Raw genomic sequence first — 19506 nt, 5'->3', positions numbered from 1 at the left:
CTTAATGGAATCAAAATAAACGGTCGGAAAAGTAATACAAATACTACGAAGATGCAACGTAAAAACGAAAATAAAACCCGTCTATTTAATATAACAGCATCGCCACGTGTAGATCGCCAATATTTTTCGGTACATTAAACACAATAAAACTTTCATAAAAATAAAAGTGCAGTGTCCCGTGGCGAGTCTGTCAAACACAACAACAGTTTTATTCGCTGCGCGTGTTATGCAATATATCGAAGGCACGAAGGTCTCGGGTATTTTTGGCGGTCAATTAAAATCTGTTAAATAAACGATCCTTTAATTACCATCATCCTTTAATTACCACCAAATAAAACCACGTTAATTTTGATTAATGTTTACTCTTTTTAGAATCGATAAGTATGGTCGTGAGAGGTTAAAAAGAGATACGAACAAAGTAAACAACCTGAGAGGCTGAAAGCAGGAATTCGAAGTTCAATTTATAAAGAGTTTCCAGTGGGCGGTGAAAGGGTTAACGTATCCCTTAAGCTTTAAATACGATTATCAAACGACACAGCTGCGAAAGCTGTTCGTGTGGGAACTCAAAAAGGAGTTCAAGGGCCCTACGAAAGTGGAACGAGCGAATGTCACTTCCAGTTCTGGAAACTTGACACACATCTCGAACAGCCCACGAAGAGATGATTTCGCGAGATCATTCGCCGATCCTATCCTATTCCTCGTCTTTTACTTTGCCTAATATCGCAATCTTCATTAACCAAAAATTCCATTCGATACTCCTGATTACATAAGCAACGCAAATAATAAAATATAAACAGGATTTAGTATATAGATAAAATATAAAAATAAATGACCATGAAAATGTAAATGTAATAAATACGTTTTTACATTTATTTTTGTATCGTCGGCAATACTTTTAAATTTATTCGAATAAATTAACGTAACTTTCGGTTGCATCATTTCAAATGTATTCAGAAAACTGGAATTTTAAACGCGAATCCATCCGCTTGAAAGCAGTTTGTGAGAATGATCGACCACGAGGGGAACGGAGATTTATTTCGCGGAAGCAGAAAGCAAGAAAGAAAGAAAAACGCTTACATCGCAGTAACATTAAAGCTTTTTCAAGAACTTTTATCCACGACCGCACAAGTGGAGCACCGCGCCCGCCAAGAATTAATGCACACATTCTACTGCACCGCGGTTGCTGCGACCGAAACTCTACCCAGGCTATGGAAAAGTTAATTAAAACCCTCCGTGTCGTAAGAAACACGACGAAATATCCCCGACGGGGATTATTATTATATCGTTATTTCTCCGCTGTCGCCGTTACAGTTAATTATCAGGACGATTTATATTTAAAGTAAAATAATAATGAACGAAAGAAATCGTTCGAAATTACGAATAAATGCACGTTTTCCATAAGTTATTTACATAATGTACATCGATTATCGAACGTTAAAAATCTCGTACGTGGAATCTGTGTTAATTGGTGTATACTATGAAACAAGAATCCGTGCGTATTATCTATGATTAGACCACGGATTTTACGCACTGTAATATTGAAATTTTATTATGCATAAGTGCACATATATTTAAGGTACATGTTGCGAATGCTCCTCATATTTGCATACCCTGTAAATGCATAACATGCGTAGTCTGCTTCTCAAGTTAATGACGTCATTACCAAGTAACCTATTTTTACTCATATGCCCGTGGTTATTATTAAATGTATCGATAGTCAATATATTTTTCATTATTGCGTAAGAAAAAAGAATGGATGAATTTCAAAGGGAAACCCATGGAATTTGTATTAAATTGTGAAAATACTTTTCACTTTTATATTTATATTTACATATCTCAGCTGTTATTATAAAAATGTCATAAACCAAGGAATCACAATTCAGCACACGTACTTAGTACTTGCAAGTCCCTCGAACATGAAATCTATCAAAAATAAATTGTCACGAGCTCTCAAAGCGACCATATAGGAGGAATCAACTCGAACAACGATCCGTGGCGATAAATCATCGAACAACGACCATCACTCTTCGACCTCGGAGCTTCGAGGTAATTTAACGCGATTAACCGGGCGCAATGCTCGATCCAAACTGCATTAACAGAGGCCATTGAGCGAAATGAAACGGTAGGTTCGTTCGTAGATGGAACAGCTACTGAACCGGGAGAGAGAACCATTTCCATAAATCTGGAAATGTCATCAGGTGCGTCGTCGACTTATTCCCAATTACCTTGCATTATGAGAACGGAGACGCAGCTGCGTTTTCCGATGGGATCTCGGGCACAAAGGCGCAGTTTGCACGGGAGAACGTAGGCGAACCAACAGTGCGACGTGTATGCTCGGTGTGCGGCTGTGAAATGAAATTAGGGGCGTCGTTCATCCTACTTTCGACGGGCTGCGACGGGAACGTGCGCGGGGAGAAGAAAGAATGAACGGTAGTCCGCTGATACGTGACTGTTCGCCACGCTCACGAATGCATATTTGATGCTGGCACCCTTTGCCGACGATAAAACACCTAACACGAGCACAATATTGCGCCCAGAAGAAAAATGGAGAACTTTTATCCAGTAAAAAATAGCAGATGCGAAACGAGTTCGCTCGTAGGAGGAATATTTCAGGGAAGTTTCCTCGTGGAGAGAAAAAGTTAATCTAAGAAAAGTCATTGCTTGTTTCAATTAGAAATTAGGTAGTATTAGGGTTTACAGTGATTGTAAGTTAAAATAAATTTTACTCAATTCTGTTTGGTATTATTGATGAAATCAAACTGAATGGAAGTATAGGTGCAGTTTCTAGAACAACTAACTTTATCAGGTAACTTTACACTTTTTATTTTTGACTTAATTCTATTGTCAATATTAATCTATGATTGTAATGCAACTAATCTACAAACAATCTGATAGAACAACCCTCTCTCACCAATTTTCCCTTGAATTTATGCACCATTATTAACCCTAAATTCTGCCAAGTCCCACTCGACATAGGACAGTAAAGAATTAATGGCTATCAATAACCAATAATTTTGAACTCTACAGAGTTAAACAGTAACACTACACTTTCCATATCCGGGTTCATTAAAAAGTCCCATTGAAACGACACCTCGATATCGACGTTCGCCAATGGCCTCCTCGTATTTTTGTCACAATCTAAATATAATTTTTGTCCCAGAAGATGAAACTCGAGTTTCCATCCCCAGAAAAATACCTATCCCTTTTTCAACCGCTCCACGAATCCATGAAAACATAGAGGTGGGAATTATTTCGCGGATGTCCCTCGTTAGGGGTACTCTAGATAGCTAGTATGCTATCACGTAGTGCTTGCGTTACAAATACGAGCCTGCATAAGGGCTAACGTTGTTAGTCACGCGAAATTAAGCCAGCGTGAGACGGGAAGAGGCTCGATCGTTTCGCCGAGACCGCGGTTCAAAACTAGCGCGGGATCTTAGCGAAAACCCGACCGTAGATTGTCGAAGGAATCTCTGTGGTCTCACGACAACGAGAGCATTGTGCGCCCAGTGCACCGCGCACAAAGCAAAAGTGCATCGAGGTGCAGCGGAACGGCCGATTGGCTCTAAAGGCATCGCGAACGTTTTATAGCGTATTATGCTTTATCTTACAACTATGCACGCTTTCCAGAGCACTCTGAATAATGCCATACCCACGGACCCTTTTACATAGCAATGGAATCAATGCGACAACATACTCATTAGTCCTTTAAGAGCAACAGCAGACCTTCCTAGGAGATGAACAATTTTGTTCTGGATTAAATTATCTCAAAAATAATTTTATACATAATATCTCAGGCTATATTGTATCGACAAAATGAGTAAATGGCCGATATGAGTAAAATATTATTACTTGCAAGATGGTTTAGTACACGTTGAACTAACTGGGTGGTGCAATCAGCAAAAATTCCTCGCCATATTGGCTTTTCTGGCGGCACTTTAATGTTTAATTCAACCCTTGAATACATGAATGGCTTCGTTTAGGGTCATTTAAGAGTCCCGACTTGTGAATCGAGAATATTGAGACCTGAATGTCATGGTATGCCTACGATCCATCAGGCCTCAGGTCTACCTATGAATATTTTACGCCTGCGATCCAGTGTACTTACTACCTAGTGCCCCCTAACTCCAACATGCATCAACTCCTAACACGCTATGATTCCTAGGCGTTTGAGTCCCAAGCAGCGCTGTTGAGATTTTATGTCGAGAAAGCCCAGTACTCATTTAGAGAAAGCGCGGTTGCGCTGTTTGGGATTCTTCAACAGTGTTTTTTCAATACTCCTGGGACTCGAACGGCTAGTTACACCAATAACTCTATTTTCCTCTCCCTCAATTGCGACAATATCGATACGATAGAACGTCTGAATGACTATCGTCCGTAATCAGTCTATTCGGTGAATTGATACGAGGATATCAAATTTCTGACGTCAATGTATCGACAGTATCTGAACACACCTCATTGTCAGGCACAGCACTAAGTGCTGTGTCCCGCGTACGACACGAGACGCGCCATTACGCCATGAGAGCCGCGTCACGCTTCAGCCGATCGCTGTTCTTTCTTTTTTCAGGGTGAATGGGGCTGGAAAATCGCTCAGTTCACGGAGGATGTTTGAGGAAAGTCGAGGTCGCCCTAGTCTGGATCGATTCCGCGGGTTCTAGCTGCGAAAGAGTTCGTGGGAATTTAATTTCCATGAACTCGTCTCTGTCTTAAATACCGAGCGTCGACTGTGTCGAGTTGAACTATTTTATTTATAGAGTTAGTTATAGAGTTAGAGTTATTTATATAGTAGATCTTTCTAAATTATTATTATTTTAAAGTGATTAAAATGCATAAAACGTATTATTTACTAGCAGTTGAAGTATTTTCAATGCGAATCCATCCTGGGAAACATAAATCAATTTTACTGGAGGAGAGAAATTTGAATTAAAAATACACGAGTTACATTTTGTTTTCCAATTATCGAACCATTGTAATGATATATCATTAACTTGTGGGTTTAAAATATATGCGTTGAAGATGAGACAGCGTGAGACGATATGGAGCCTCTTGGAATTTAATTAATGAAACTGTACTACTCGTTTCTCTCATACGGAAATAACTCGCAGAGGTAGTCTGTCGATTACAACTCTTAGCTCGCGAACACACCGTGTCGTCTCTGATGGCCAGTTTTCAGAATTCAGAAATTACTCTTATGATAGTCTCTGGACGGCAGTAATGTGGTACATTCGGAAAATTATACCTCTCCACCGCTTCCGACAGTGGGTATCCGTTAGGTCGAAGACGTATCGCTATGTTACTTGCAGTTTGCTTTTGTTTCATTGTCTGGATGACATCGGAGCATTACTCGCAGATTGAATGGCAACCGAACCAATCCAACTACGAATAACAGTTCGAATTGTTGATTGTTATAAAGTTCCTGGTTGATTCCAAGCATTTTGTTCGTCACTATTAAATGTTTCAATTACGAAGTTTTATATTAGCTTGTCCTAAAAGTTTCTTCCGTTTTATTAACAAAAAATACATACGCAATATTTTATGTTTTATATTACATTGGTGAATCGTGTAGGATCCATTTTGCTCTATTACTGTGCAACATCAACTTCTGAGAGATTAGGTTGTCTATATAAATACTGCCATAAAAAAAATAACTAAGGACAAATTGTAATAAAATAAAATAAACGAAAATTATGTCGAGGAATGTGACGACTGTTATTGATTTATAAACAGAACAAAACGAGCTTGAAAAAAACAGATGTCTTGGAAAACTTTGATGTTTCATTCCGCTAATACCAAAAAGGGACACGGGTCCAAACCCGTTTAATTAAAATGCAAACTTCCGACTTGTCGTGACGTTGATATCCCTGTCAAAGGTAGATTCTCGCAGCCGAGGAAACGCTGTCTCGACAAAGAGCCCTTTGAATACGAAATTTCTCTATTTTCCGTCCTGCGTTTTCCCGTCAGCTCCAAACGCGTTTTAGCTTCTTTTCAATTAACGACGTGTTCTCATTGGCAAGCAGAAGAAGATATATTCGGAGAATATTTTGGTAGGTGAGTGCAGACGCGAATAATGAAAGCTTGCAGGGAATATTTCCTACACTTTGTTCATTTATTTATCTGAAGTTTCTTGTGTCCCTTCTACTCTTCTGTTCAGAGTATCTAAATCTATCCAGATTTAAATATTTCCTCTGCCCTTTTGTTCTTCAAATAAAATAGGTCCTCCTAATGTTCATTTCTCTCCAAATTTTTAATTAGGAAAAAAGCCTTGCAATATTTCCCTCGACATATAAATTCCCTATTGTATTAAACTTGAACAATTTAATTAAGGTGTTCCAGAGAAGAGAATTCTAAATACAAACAATCGAAACGTCTGAAATAAGAACGCTTGGAAATAATCGCTTAATAATTATTCCTCTTTGAAGCATTTTACGGTCTAACGGTATCCAAGATGCCTATCCGAGGGTAAGGATCGAACGGGACACCCCGTAGGCTGCGTCAGAATTTCCCTCGAATGGTCCCGGCGAGTCGTCTCGAGAGAAAAGGCTCGTTAAGTGGCTATTGAGAACTTCCTTGACTTCGTCGCTCGCCACCGATTCCGCGAACCGATCGAGCGTCCCTTCTCCTCCGTTCGAAGTTTCCCTCGAATGCAAAATAATTAGGCGAATAGGTGGTCGACGTGACAGAGAGAAGTTTCTTTTTTTCAGGGCTCGCGTTGGTGGCAGCCTGGATCCTTATATTAAAAAAGTTTCAGCCTCGCGAAACTCGGTTCGCTGCTCGTTTTCCGCCCCCGCGAACAAATCGACTGGAGAACTTTCCTGTACTACCGCAAAAACTCGCATAAAGGCTGTGTGCTTTCGTTGGCTGTTTTTCCCGCAAATAGCGAAGAATGCGCATATAGGTACATTCAACAAAGGCGATCGCGTCGCTGCGCTTCCATGCACCCGAAGCTGGGTAAACGTTACTTGGCAGAACTGAAAAAGAGCGCAAACTATCGAAAAAGGACGAATACCAGCGCTCCTTCTCCACGTAACGTGCTTAAGGAAGCTTACGAACACCACGTTGTGGAACACGACTATAGCGTCACCCATGTTTCTAAATGTATTTGTCTTTAGTCTAGGAATATGATAAGGATACGACGAATAATGAATTTTATCACATGCAATTTATTTTATTTCGTAATGATTAAAAAGTACGAAATAGTTTATCTCTTGAGATTTCTCAAGGGATATTGACACATATGCAGTCAGCCCCGTAAGTATTCGTATCTTCTATGCCTACCGAAGAAATTTGTTTGAATTAAATTAAATGATAAATAAACTTTGCACATGTATATATTTATAATGAGAAATTTATTTGGAAACATGACATCTATAATTTAATTTAGACAAACTTCTTCGATGAACATAGAAGGTACAAATACTTATAGGACTGACTGTATGTACGTGTGCTTTTATATCAAAATTGCCATTATTAACGATCCTAACATCTTTTAGAATTAAAACATACACAATATTAAAGTGAGGCAGTATACATGTATATCAAAATAAATTTTCACATAAAAATTGCTTTGGTTCGCCCGTGTTTAATTAGATCAGAAAAAAAATTCCATTTGTAATTCATCCCTCAAAAAGTTTAAAATATACCTGGCGCTATAGTTACGCCTCGCAGTGAACATCAATGTTGAATTCAGTTACTACAAGCAGAAATGGAATGAATAAGGACTCGGGGGCGTAGAAACTTGAAAAAAAGATGATCAGGATCATAACCCTGTTTTCCCTGTCGTCCCACTCGAGAACCAAGGCGGAAACGATCGTCATCTGGCACCAGATCCCGCAGGAATTAGCGGTAGACGTTAGATAGGAGAAAGGACTCGAGAACAATATAAATCCTTCCGGTTGGTGCGGATCCGCGAATGTTTGCAATCGGTTGCAGGCCACTCGAACGAGACAAAAGGCTCCCACCGGGTGGTGAAAAGGTGCTCCAAAGGTTGTAAGTGGCCGTAAACATTTCATCGAAATGTTGGCGATCTCGAGGGCCTCCTGGCAACGACCCCTCGAAAGGGTACAAAAGGATAATAAGCGCGGGCAACGGCAGCGCCCGCGCAAACCGAATGATCGCCCGAGACAATGGAACTATAAAAGACCCTTCGACCAACTTTTTCATCCCCCTGCCACCCCCCCTTTAACCGCTGTTCCGCTTGGCCATTATCCGAGCGAGAGAATCGACGAGTCCTCGCGTTTGTTAATCGTGGCACGCGCGTTCCAGGGCAACAAACCGCGAAGAGGACACTCGGCCACGTGGCCGTGTTTCATGGCCGACAACGATACGATTCCAGCTACTCGAGCACGCATTTCGACCTGCAGAACCTGTAACTTCGTTTGGAATATCAATGCCAGCGCCAATTGCGGCGAGTAATCGAAAAACGGGGGAGGTTCGTCCTTTATGAGCGTAGGGAGACTCGAGGAGGTTCGGCGATACCTGGAGATTCCTTGGAAATGGAGATTTTCTCTTAACACGTTGATCACACACAAATGGATGACAAGGGACTGAGAAATAAATTAATTCATTTTGAAAGAAAGGTTTTGAGAAAAATTAGTTTGGATAGGATTAGTAAATTCTAAAGAGATCGCAGAGATCTGTCTATCTACGATTGATGTTATATTGGCTGAACTTTACTTCGAGGGACTAAAAATTAGTGATTTTTTGTTATACCCTTTAGTAGCTCTTGATGCCTAGATCACAAAAATTAATGTTGTAAATATATAACGTATAAAATAAAAAGATTTTTACAATTTTTTCATAACCAGGAATAGAATTTGAAGTGACGTGAGTTCACGTCAGCGAATGTGTTAACTTCCATTTTACCGAACATCAAAAATGTATAGTTAGGTGTTCCTTTCTTTTATGGCTTCAAAATAATTGCTGCTCTAAATCTAATGCTCACAAGAAAATAAATCAAGAATGCTAAGTTTGAAGAGTAAATGTCTAATATGAGCTTTCCTTATGTTTATTTTTAACCAAGAAACATCGACCGTCTCGTTCAGGCAGGCTCGACAACTGGCGATACACGGAATACCAATGACTGATGCACAGTACTGATAATCTCGGTGTTCGAATGCAGAGGGCTATATTTACGTATGCTTGTATTGCATCAAAACTCCGCGGAGCATAATAAGCGGAGATAGCGTGTGAAGTGACCTGGCACTTTAGAAATTGAAACCTTTGAAGTAACTACATATCTTGCAAATTAAATCTAACGAAATGACCCGATAATTTCGGATGATTATTTGATAGCCACGTCACCCACATATGGGTAACAAGGGTCTACACTGAGAAATAAATAAATTAATTTTGAAAGTAAGGAGTCGGAAAAAATTAATCCGGGCTTTAATCATCCAAACCTGCGAAATAGGTTTAACTCTGATCTAATAATTCTCGAATTTGAATCCATGAAATGGATTACATACTTCGACAATTTAATCCTACGAGATTACGCGGGAGCTTGCTAAATTTAAATCTACGAAACAACCAAGCACTTAAACAATTTAAACCTGACAAGAGATCGGGGATGACCTGGTACCTTTTTGAAACAAATTTAAATCCACGAAATGGCCAGATATTTTCACAATTCAAGCCTATGAAATAATTTTAACCGAACGTGTTAGCTCTCGAATATTAAACACCTTTGAATGGATCGAGCCTCTGCAATGAGAGATTCACATGCAACCACCGTATATTATACAAGTGCAATGCGTTTACCCGATAACGCGGCTGGCGATAAATTGAACCAACTAATTCGATGGAACCGTCGACACATAAATGCTGAATATCGCGCCTCGTCCTGCTTAATTACCATTTTTTTTCAATAGTCTCCGATTAACTACGCGATGCAGGCGTGAATTAATATTCCCGTGCCGATGGAAACGAACGATACGATGGAACAAATCCAATGGTACACGCATACATGTTTCACTCGTTTGGTATTTCCATTCAGTGATTCTATAACAGACTAAGATCGAGGCTCTATGAAAGAAATCCTCGTAACCCTGACCCCTCCTTGGATTCTAAAGAATTCAAGAAACCGATCTTGGCGCTGAAACGTTATTATCGTCCTTCGTGGTTGATTCATGATACTCACGCGATTCGTCTTGGCAATGGTTGTTTCTGCATTGCAGACGATTTTACTTGTTGAGGAATATACGAGCTTTTATTGCCACGGGCCTTGAGCTGACAGAACTTTTTTAACAATTGAACGGTTCCCTGATGACATTTTCAATAAATGTTTCAAATGGCTCTCTGTTTGGCGGTATTTTAGAGAAAGAAGAATTTCGAACATTGCGAGGAACGTATTTTTATTAGCAAGGAAAATTAAGAAACTAGTGCTTCATAGAATCATCTTCATATATAAAAAAATATATTTGAAATGTACGCGTAAGTTAAAATAAATTGATAAGATAGTTGCAAACGAAATTTCTCGACGTTTATTCTTAACATTTCTGCGCAGCTGAGATAGCGAGCTACCTTTACCCTGAATTCTCAATCGATTATAAGTATTTTTATATTTTTTCATCGCACTCAGAAATCTAATATTAAATGTTGCGCAGTAAATAAATACCAAGCGATAAACCAAAAATGGGAAACACACCTTTGGGTACATAACTGATACATTTTCTTTATCTGCGTAAACATTCCTACATTATGTTCATGCAACTAATTTATCTACTGTCGACTGAAGGTGATTTCAGCAACTACTCATTGGGTCTTCTTAATAGTCAACGGCTATTTTCTTTAAAAGTCAACTATATTAAATAAAGGTGCGAGAATTAATTCTTTTTACTTTAATACCAACTGTTTATTTCTTTTGTAAATAAAGCATTTATTTAAAGAATTTCCTCCGATTTCCAACCATTTTTAACACAGCATCAGAGAGGTACAACTTTGAAGGGTAGTTTCATCCCTCAAACTTGAGTTACCACGGCTAAAAATAAATACTCTTTCCTTATTCTTTCTCGCCATACAAACCAATAAAGTGGCAGTAAGAATGGCTACTTTGTCTTTAAAAAGAACCTTGAAAAATAAGACAGTAAAGATAAATTTGACTTCTATAATTTTCTTATGAATAATTTTAAAAATGGCTTCGAAAAAGTGAAACTACAAAGGATTCAAATGATTGAAGCTGAATAAATTTGCTGATCTACAAATGTACACTATTATCAAATATGTTCCTCGAATAGCAAACCAAGCGCATCTTATTGCAGCGAAAACTCGTTACGACACGTACAAAACCCTGGAATCGCGGCGATACCTAATCCGGAGTAAACGTCGAAGCCTTCGATCTCGCAAAGAGAGCATTCCAACGAGTCTGGAAACGCGGAAAACGCATGGGTCGACAGGAAACGTGGCACAGAAGAAACCGGCCAGCGATTCCGAGAAACGATCGAATCGTGAAAATTAGAAGCATAGAAGAAATCGTGGCACTGACTGAGACTTCCGGGTGTGAGTTGCATCTGTTGGGTAAGACACTTCGACATTTTACTAGTGTACTGCAACTGCGTTCTTCGCGCTCCACTGATGGAAAATGTGGTATCATCTTGAAGAAGCTAAGTGGAATTGAGATATCGGTGTAATTTGACCCTTAGAGATACTACCTGTATTGACATTAATGATATTTGACTCCTGAAGGAGCTACTTGTGTAATTCTGATATTTTTGCAATTGCAATTGTGATTCGATCTCTGAAGAAGCTAGCTGCAACACTGACATCAGTGTGATTTTTATCCCTGAAGAAGTCAATTGTGTGATTCTGATATTAGTGAGACTCCTGAACAAGCTATCTACAACGTTGATATCAATGTGATTTAACTTCAGCAGAAGCTAGCTGCAGTCCCAACGAAAGTCGAAGTAACCTACCCAAAGGACCAACAGGATACACCCGGAAGCCTGAATCGGTACCAACCACGAAGAATACCCTGAAAGCCTCAAATATGTTATTAGAAGAAATCGTTGGACGAAGAGTGCACACACCAACGGAATGCACTCGATAGCCTTGGCTGGTAAGACGGGTTCCTAGTCGCATGCTGGAACTGCATCGTGGCTGCGTGCAGTGCAGCGAAATCTTGACCGAGATGCAACACAGGCCCGGCATCAGCATCTCGAGGCGTTCAACCGAACCTCTTTATTCCCTCCGGGATCGTTTCGACGTCTCCCAGCAGACTTTGTTAAGCGACAGTAGGTCGAACTGTCGAAACATCGACAACCATGAATAATGCATGGGACGGGACCGAGTGTAGTCCCCGACGAAAACTCGATTCCGTCGGTGCTGGCTGAATAAATTGCTTCTTCTTCGTCTTCGGTTTTTTTGATAATTTACTCTCCTTTTGGCGAGAACAGTGAAACTCGGTAATGGCGTTCGCCGAGGAGAATTTTAAGCCGATGCTCGGACTTCTCCAGTTTCGCCGAAGACGATCTCTTCGAGGAAGGAGCTGCTGAGGGGATCTGAACTAAATGGAACGAAGCGTACTCCCAATTTATTTCATCTTGGCAAGTTGGTTCGAGGGAATTAATCGGGGGAGAAGAGTGGAAGTTTTAGTTCGTAAGGATTAATTGTGATTAATTGCAGATGGATATTAACTTTGTTGTGATGCATTTAAGAAATTCACTGTCTCTTGAAACTGTGGTAAACTGTAGTTCATTAATATTCAAAATTCATTCATTGTGATGCGTTATTTTTGTTATTGTTGAATGATTTGTGTACTGAAAGGTCTCTTTATGTTGGCTCATAAATAAATGAAAATAAATACAATAATATATGCTAATAATAAGTATACAGTCTGTCCCATAAGTATTCGTATCCTCTATATTTATTGAAGAAATGTGTCTAATTTAAATGAATGCTTCATGTTCCCAAATAAATTTTTAATTATAAATATACACATGTGGGAAGTTTATTCATGTACGTACCAATTTATAATGGGACTGACTGTATACATAATAATAAATATACTAATAAAACACTAAATGAAATTAATAAAATTAAATAAAATATCTCAAGACGAGCGTCTATCCTTAACACTCCCTTCTCGTATTTTCCGAGATTAATATTCAACGTCACCTCGGGCAGGGGATAAGTTTTTAATCAGTAGGTGTCGCGACGCGGCACGAAGTTCGCAGTCGCCAATTTAGATTGTGATCTTCGGCCTTATGCTGATAAAACGATAGGGTTCGCTGGATTCTCTAATAATAGTACCAGGCGTTGTTGATCACCCTGTATAAGAGGGTACGTGGATACGTACTGCCGCGTAAATGCGAAGGAGGGTTATCGAGAATACCTTGTGTGCCGTCAGCACGTGCTCGCTCCACACTCTATCGATCTCTAACTAAATTAAAATGCTCGGCGCATTATTGCTTAGACACCGGAGGAGAATCGACGTTGCACTATTTGCAGCAAACAGAATTTTCTTTGACATCGAACCCCGCCCGATATAATCGCCTTAGGTGCGACGCGATTCAGCTGACTTCTCGGTCACTGACTTTTTTTCTAATCGCGATTCTCTGTCAGCTTTGCCAGCTTTGCCTTTCTTCGGTAAGGCGATTTCTTTGGTTTCCTCTGGTTATTATTAACTGTTTGTTGAGAAGTCGGTTAAAAATGAGTGGAAACATAAATGCTGGTGGCGAATTGTGCACACACCAGAGGTGACGCGAATTTTTATATTTTTTTTTATTAAATAGAATTCTGTTTCGATGTTAAGATACAAATATGCTACTCCACTTTGATACGGTGTGTGATTTAATTCTAAAATGTATCATGACCGTAAGTAATTTTAATATAAAAGCAAAAGTAAGAAAAAAGAATATGATTACTGAGGAGTCAATTTGATTTTGAAAGACACTAAGAGCATTTAAAATGGTGTTTCTATTGTACTTTATGCAAGTGCAAGACATGCACATAAAGCTTTTACTGATATAATCTGAAATGCGTGCATATTGGAATGAAATTTAACATTAGCAATAAATTGATAACGAAACCCACAGATCATACCGTCGGAGATATATTTACGATCTCGGTAACGGATAACGATGTTTGTCAAATATACTACTACGCGAAGCTATAAAAAATATCCGTGACTGATGTTCGCAATGCGAGAGAAAATTCCTCCTTTCGCCCATAAATCGCCTTTCCATGATAACAATGCCATTATCAATCACAGGTTTATGCGACATGAAATCTCGAATAATAGCAAAATACTCTTTATAAATAATTCTGATCGTAAATCAGAGTTAAATCCGGAGCCATTCTCTTCGGCTCTCCAATGTATAGAGCGTGCAATTATTCAAACTACAGAGAAATCAAACTTTACTAGTCATGCATTCCTTGAGTTTGCGTGTCAAGTGAAATTTATATTATCTCTGTCGATGTAAATAATTAGTAAATTCATTTGTCCTAAAGACGCATTAAAAACAATTTCCACGTGTAGCTATTAAATATAATAAATAAAATGATCGTTGAATAAATATTCCTACATTAAAGTTAATTAAAATTCATAAGACACGTAGCAGGATCACCGTGATAATGCCCAGTATAACTCAAGAATGAAAGTGTTCCTGCACAAAAGAAATCTTTTTATTAATCGTTTTCTACGCTAAATTAATTTGTATCCCCTATAAGAAATAAAAGGAGCGTGTATTCACATAACTAACGACAAGTTCACCTCTTCCTTTTTTCAAGTCGTCAGAGAAACATTGCTATAAAGTGAAACGCGCCGTGCTTCGTCTGCCAATAGGAAATCGATAAGTTATTCTATAAACGCTATCAAAGGAATGGTCGATAGATTGATGGCATTAAAATACAGTCAAAAGCGTCGTGGATTCTGATGCTGAAGCACGAGGGTATCCTCGATGAACCAGCTCTTCCCCCTAGAAATTTAATTATAAAAAAACTGACAGGAACCCTCGGGTAGGGTGCGCGGCACCCTTTATCGAAATAGGAAATTGAGTACGCCACGTGGAAATAATGAAAATAGAATTGGTTCCACTCCTTCGAATCCCTTCGTGCAATTTGAGAAAACGTCGTTCCGGAATTTCTCCTTTCTAAATCGATTAGCGATCGCAATATTTCCGAAATGCGATTAAAACCCTCCGTTTTTGCCTCGCGAATGCGCGGACATTTTCTTACAGACGATGGAATTCGAATACTTTTATACTAACTACTTGTTAGTATAAAATGAATTGTTTCAATGTACTACTCAAAATTAATATAAAATTACTCAAACAATTAATAACTGGTCTTAGAAAAAGCTAGGAATTTATTTTTCCTACGTTCGAATAGTTCAGAAACCCATGTACCTCAATATTATATCTGAATTAATTTCTTGTATTTTAACAAATACTTTTAGAAAGGTAAGGTAAAATATTAGACTGCTCGATCGATGACTCGTGTTGCTCTGTAATAGGTTGAACAATCAGCTGGGCTCTTTTCTTCATCGAGAATTACGTGAATCCTTTATATAAACGTTTCCTTCGCAAACGGTTACATCGAAGTACCAGCGCAGGAGAATGAAAATTACGTAATAATACGAAGAAATACTGAACACACAATATTTACATGATGCACTAAACACGACACCAAACCTATTTAGCACGCTTTATGTTAAACTAAGAAAAATCGTAAATATACAAAACTCATCTCTAAATAAAATTAACCTTTTAATTCTTGTATATTTTGTTTATACTCAATCTATAAATTTCAGAAAAGAACTCTTACACCCTAATAATTTTTCGACATGTTTATAAATACAATTCGATTTGTATTTATGTTACTATATCTCTAACTATATTTTTCGGAATTTCTGATTAGTTCAACAATGAAAAGGTTAAGAGGTTCGAAGAAAAAAACGATCCAAAAGTCTCTAATTGCTACTACGAGCTACAGAACCACTTCCATCTCGATTTCGTAGTGGGAAACATGACATTGGACTTGGTTTCCAGGGAATCTCGAGACTTGAACCGTAATGCGATCTACTCTGCATGTTTACCAATCAAGGATTGAAACGTGACGCGCAGTATTGACAGTTCCGTGCACGTGCACGCACCCGTGACAGCCGCGGAACAACAATGCTCCCCGAAAACCACGGGAATCAATAATTCCGCAAAAGCGTGCTGGAGGTCAATTGACTTCGATTTCATGCAGGCAGAGTCACGGCTATTCTGTGAACCTTCATCGTATCCGAAGCCTACATGCAAGCCCAGGTATTCAACTACAATTTCAATCAAAGAAATATCGACTTTTTAGATTGGAGTAAAAATACTCCAAATTCCGTCAATTTTATCGTTCGGGTCTCAAATAGCGTTTCAATATTTTTTAATTTAAGAGAAATACATGATGAAATAGTTTGAGTGGAATGTACCTATTATAACATTTGTTTTAAGTATTAAAAAAATGACTAGAATATGCATCGAGGATTACTAGAACGATAAAATATATTTTCTTTAATCAGATCTCCTCTTTACTCCGATCAATTTCCGTACACCGTTGCTTCTTTTTAATTGAAAATTCAAAACCCACACTTGACACGATTATCACGCTTCACTTTAACAATTCGCCACTCACCGACGTACTCACTATATTTGGCAATCCGATTTCACTTCGAGTGCAAATTATATACGCCTATGCATTTCCTTGCTAAAGCGATAATTTATATTTATAGTGGAGGCAACGAAGTAGGATGTATCGACCCACACCTCGCTCCCCCAAAAATAAAACGTAACAATGCTATTTAAAAAAACAAGAAAGAAGAGATGAGATTACCGGGACGTACGAAATAAAGACGAGTACGTTTATACACGGTGTGTCTTGTTCATCGGGAAACTCCTACCCACGAGTTAAAAATATCGCCATCGATAAAATTAACGCGAAGTCGACTTACCGCACCGATCAGTTCTGACATTTTCGGGGTAACAAGCGTTCGCAATTTTGCCCTTTAACATTTCTATAATTATTTCGGACGTTTCGAACGCGTCGCGACCGAAACACCCCTGACACGTCGATAATACCATCGATAGCTACCAGGATGAGCATCTACTCGCTCGCTGGAAAAATTCCTCCTCAATTTCCCCGTTCAAGTAATGTATATTTCCAGCCAACGAACCGGAGTTTCCATTCATTATTCAGGAAGCTGCCTTTAGCTAAAATTAAACAGTTATCAGCAGTGACAGGTGTCTGAAATCTTTTCTCTGTAAAATGTAGGATGACGTAGAAATATCTAGGACTGGTTATTAAGTTTAAATTCTAGTCTATATTTTATTCCAATTCGTGACAGAGTCCTTATTTTTAGATTTGTCTTATAGAGGTTTGACACAGTTGGGTTCAGTCCTCTTTTGTTTTAAGTATCCAGACTTTTAAATAGATGTGTCACGTCAAGATCACAATCAGATCTGAACTCACATTGGATGCTAACAGTAATTGTGTGAGAAGTCAATTTAACGCGGAGATACTTGCGACGCTAACGAGACAGAAATCGAGCATTGTATTAGTCTAATTTACTCTACACAGTCTGCTCTCAAACTTTCACTGTCTGAGCGATCTAATAAAAGCTCAAAATAATAATAAGAACTTGTTTCTAAGTAACTCAACAAATATCATAAATATAACAGAAGATATAATACCTCCTGGTTACTTTAAATAATTAATAAAAGAATGTAGCACCTGGAAGATGAAATATCAGGAATAGAAATATTTCTTATTTTGTTTAGAAATACGTTCTGATTGTCCAGACTCGTGAAACCCGTCCATAAAAAATCTCTGCAGGGACCCAACGATGCCTCAGCGTCATCGAGCGTCGTCCCGAGATACAGATCACGATTAAAGTTAAATGAAAGTCAGCTCACCGGTCATCCTGGGTGACAGTAATGTCAGGCGGAGGCGCGGAAGGCGAGGCACCGTCTGGAGCATCCAGTTTGCCGGCTTTTTCCTCGCTGTTCCTTGTCCTTAAATTCGTCCAACGAAAGACGAAGAAATCACGTGAAAGCGCCGCCTGAAAGGACGATCCTCACTGCGACGACATCGCAATAGACTCTCTCGTTTACTTTTTGTCCCCAAGTCGTCAAACACCTTCAAACAACTCAACGACGATCTCGAATACTCCTCGCGAGACAGCGTCCAATGTTCTGGCTCCGAACAGCACGCAAACGGAAAACACTGGGCTCTAGTATGAGCCTGAGCTTCCTTCAACGTTCACGATTCGCAGAGATACTTTCAAACATTCCCGCGCCACTTTCACCGTCCGATTTCCTCTAGAATTCTGCGATCTTTCCTCCTGATTCCAAACTTCAGGATCCCGAGGTTACTCGATCGAGTCAACTGCAGACGAGCGTCACTGAAATTTCTTCAGGATGCCCCAAAGGCTTCTGACGAGGGTTTTGAATCGAATATTAAGTTTCCAAAGCTCATCAGTATGCGGTCACATTTATCAGATTAGGTTGTGTCAAACCTGGGCGAGTACATGTCCTTGGTATCGAAGGTCATCCTCAGCTTCAGCTGCAGGTGCCTGAAGGCTTCCGACAAGTCCTTTTTGTACTGATTTTCAGCTTTAGAGTAAATCAAGCTCTGTCAATTCTCAGCGCCCTCCAACAAAAGGTTTCAACTCAGAAGCTCGTAGAACTCAGCTTCAGTTCCAACTCCAGGTGCTTGAAGGCTCCCGACAGGTCCTTTCAACTAACTCCCAGGTTTCTCTACTGATTTCTAGTTTCAGACTTGGGTAAATCAAATTAAGCTCTCTCTGTCAATTCTGAACAAATGTATTCTCAGCTCCTTCCAACGGAAGCTCCCAACTGATTTCTGTGGAATCTACGATTCCCAGACTTCAGGCCTGTCAGACGACAGACTCCAGCGATGCAACGACTGCGTCTCTCCGACGTGCTCTCTACGACCACGAACCGTTAGCTCGATTATTAGATTTATTATAGGACTCCCTCCGAGACCAGGCTCGCTTCTTAGGTGAAAGCGAACGGCAATTATCGTGGAGCGTAGGCAAGGCAGTGCCTACGGTTTGCCGTGTATTCGATCGTGTGCTCTCGTAAACACAGACCCAGGAGGCGCCTCCGTGTACCCTGGATTGGAAACCAATCAGCGACGGTACTCTCGTTAAGTAGCGCGAGTAGCCAGGAGGCTCCGATGACCGATGATTTTAGCACAGCCTTTGGTCGATGAAACTGGTCGATTCGGTCAATAGTTCTTCGAGAATTTGGCAGAATGTTGGTAGATGATGTTCAGTGGGCGACAGTAAGGAACTTCACTATTGTCGCTAATTGATACTTCGTTGTGTCACGATACTGTTCCCAGAAATGGTCGCAAGATGTGCGTTTAGGGTGTTATTGGAAGCGTTAAGGTGAGAAAGTATTTTTCAGAAGGGAGGTTGGGTACGTGTGAATATTGTTGATCTAACTTAAAAATTTAGGAAAGTTCTATCACTCGATAGAAGACTGATTTCCAAGGAAAAATCAGCTGTAGATTGTTTAT

The 19506-nt window shown here is 39.4% G+C and overlaps 1 protein-coding gene across 2 annotated transcripts in view; it reads right to left on the bottom strand.

The window, feature by feature from the left end:
- LOC128877501 (rap guanine nucleotide exchange factor 2-like) overlaps nucleotides 1-19506 on the bottom strand; it is a 206827-nt gene that overhangs the window by 127861 nt on the left and 59460 nt on the right. Inside the window, exon 1 of one of the 2 annotated variants that reach the window (XM_054124837.1) lies at nucleotides 17877-18261. The exons of the other annotated variant lie outside the window; for it this stretch is intronic. The gene's annotated coding sequence lies outside the window, so the exon portion shown is untranslated. Of the gene's footprint in view, nucleotides 1-17876; nucleotides 18262-19506 lie in introns of those variants that run through there. 2 annotated transcript variants of the gene reach the window in all.

Source organism: Hylaeus volcanicus, chromosome 5 (assembly GCF_026283585.1).
Source record: "Hylaeus volcanicus isolate JK05 chromosome 5, UHH_iyHylVolc1.0_haploid, whole genome shotgun sequence".
In the NCBI taxonomy this organism is placed as follows: Eukaryota; Metazoa; Arthropoda; class Insecta; order Hymenoptera; family Colletidae; genus Hylaeus; species Hylaeus volcanicus.
This window is presented reverse-complemented; position numbering and strand designations above follow the sequence as displayed.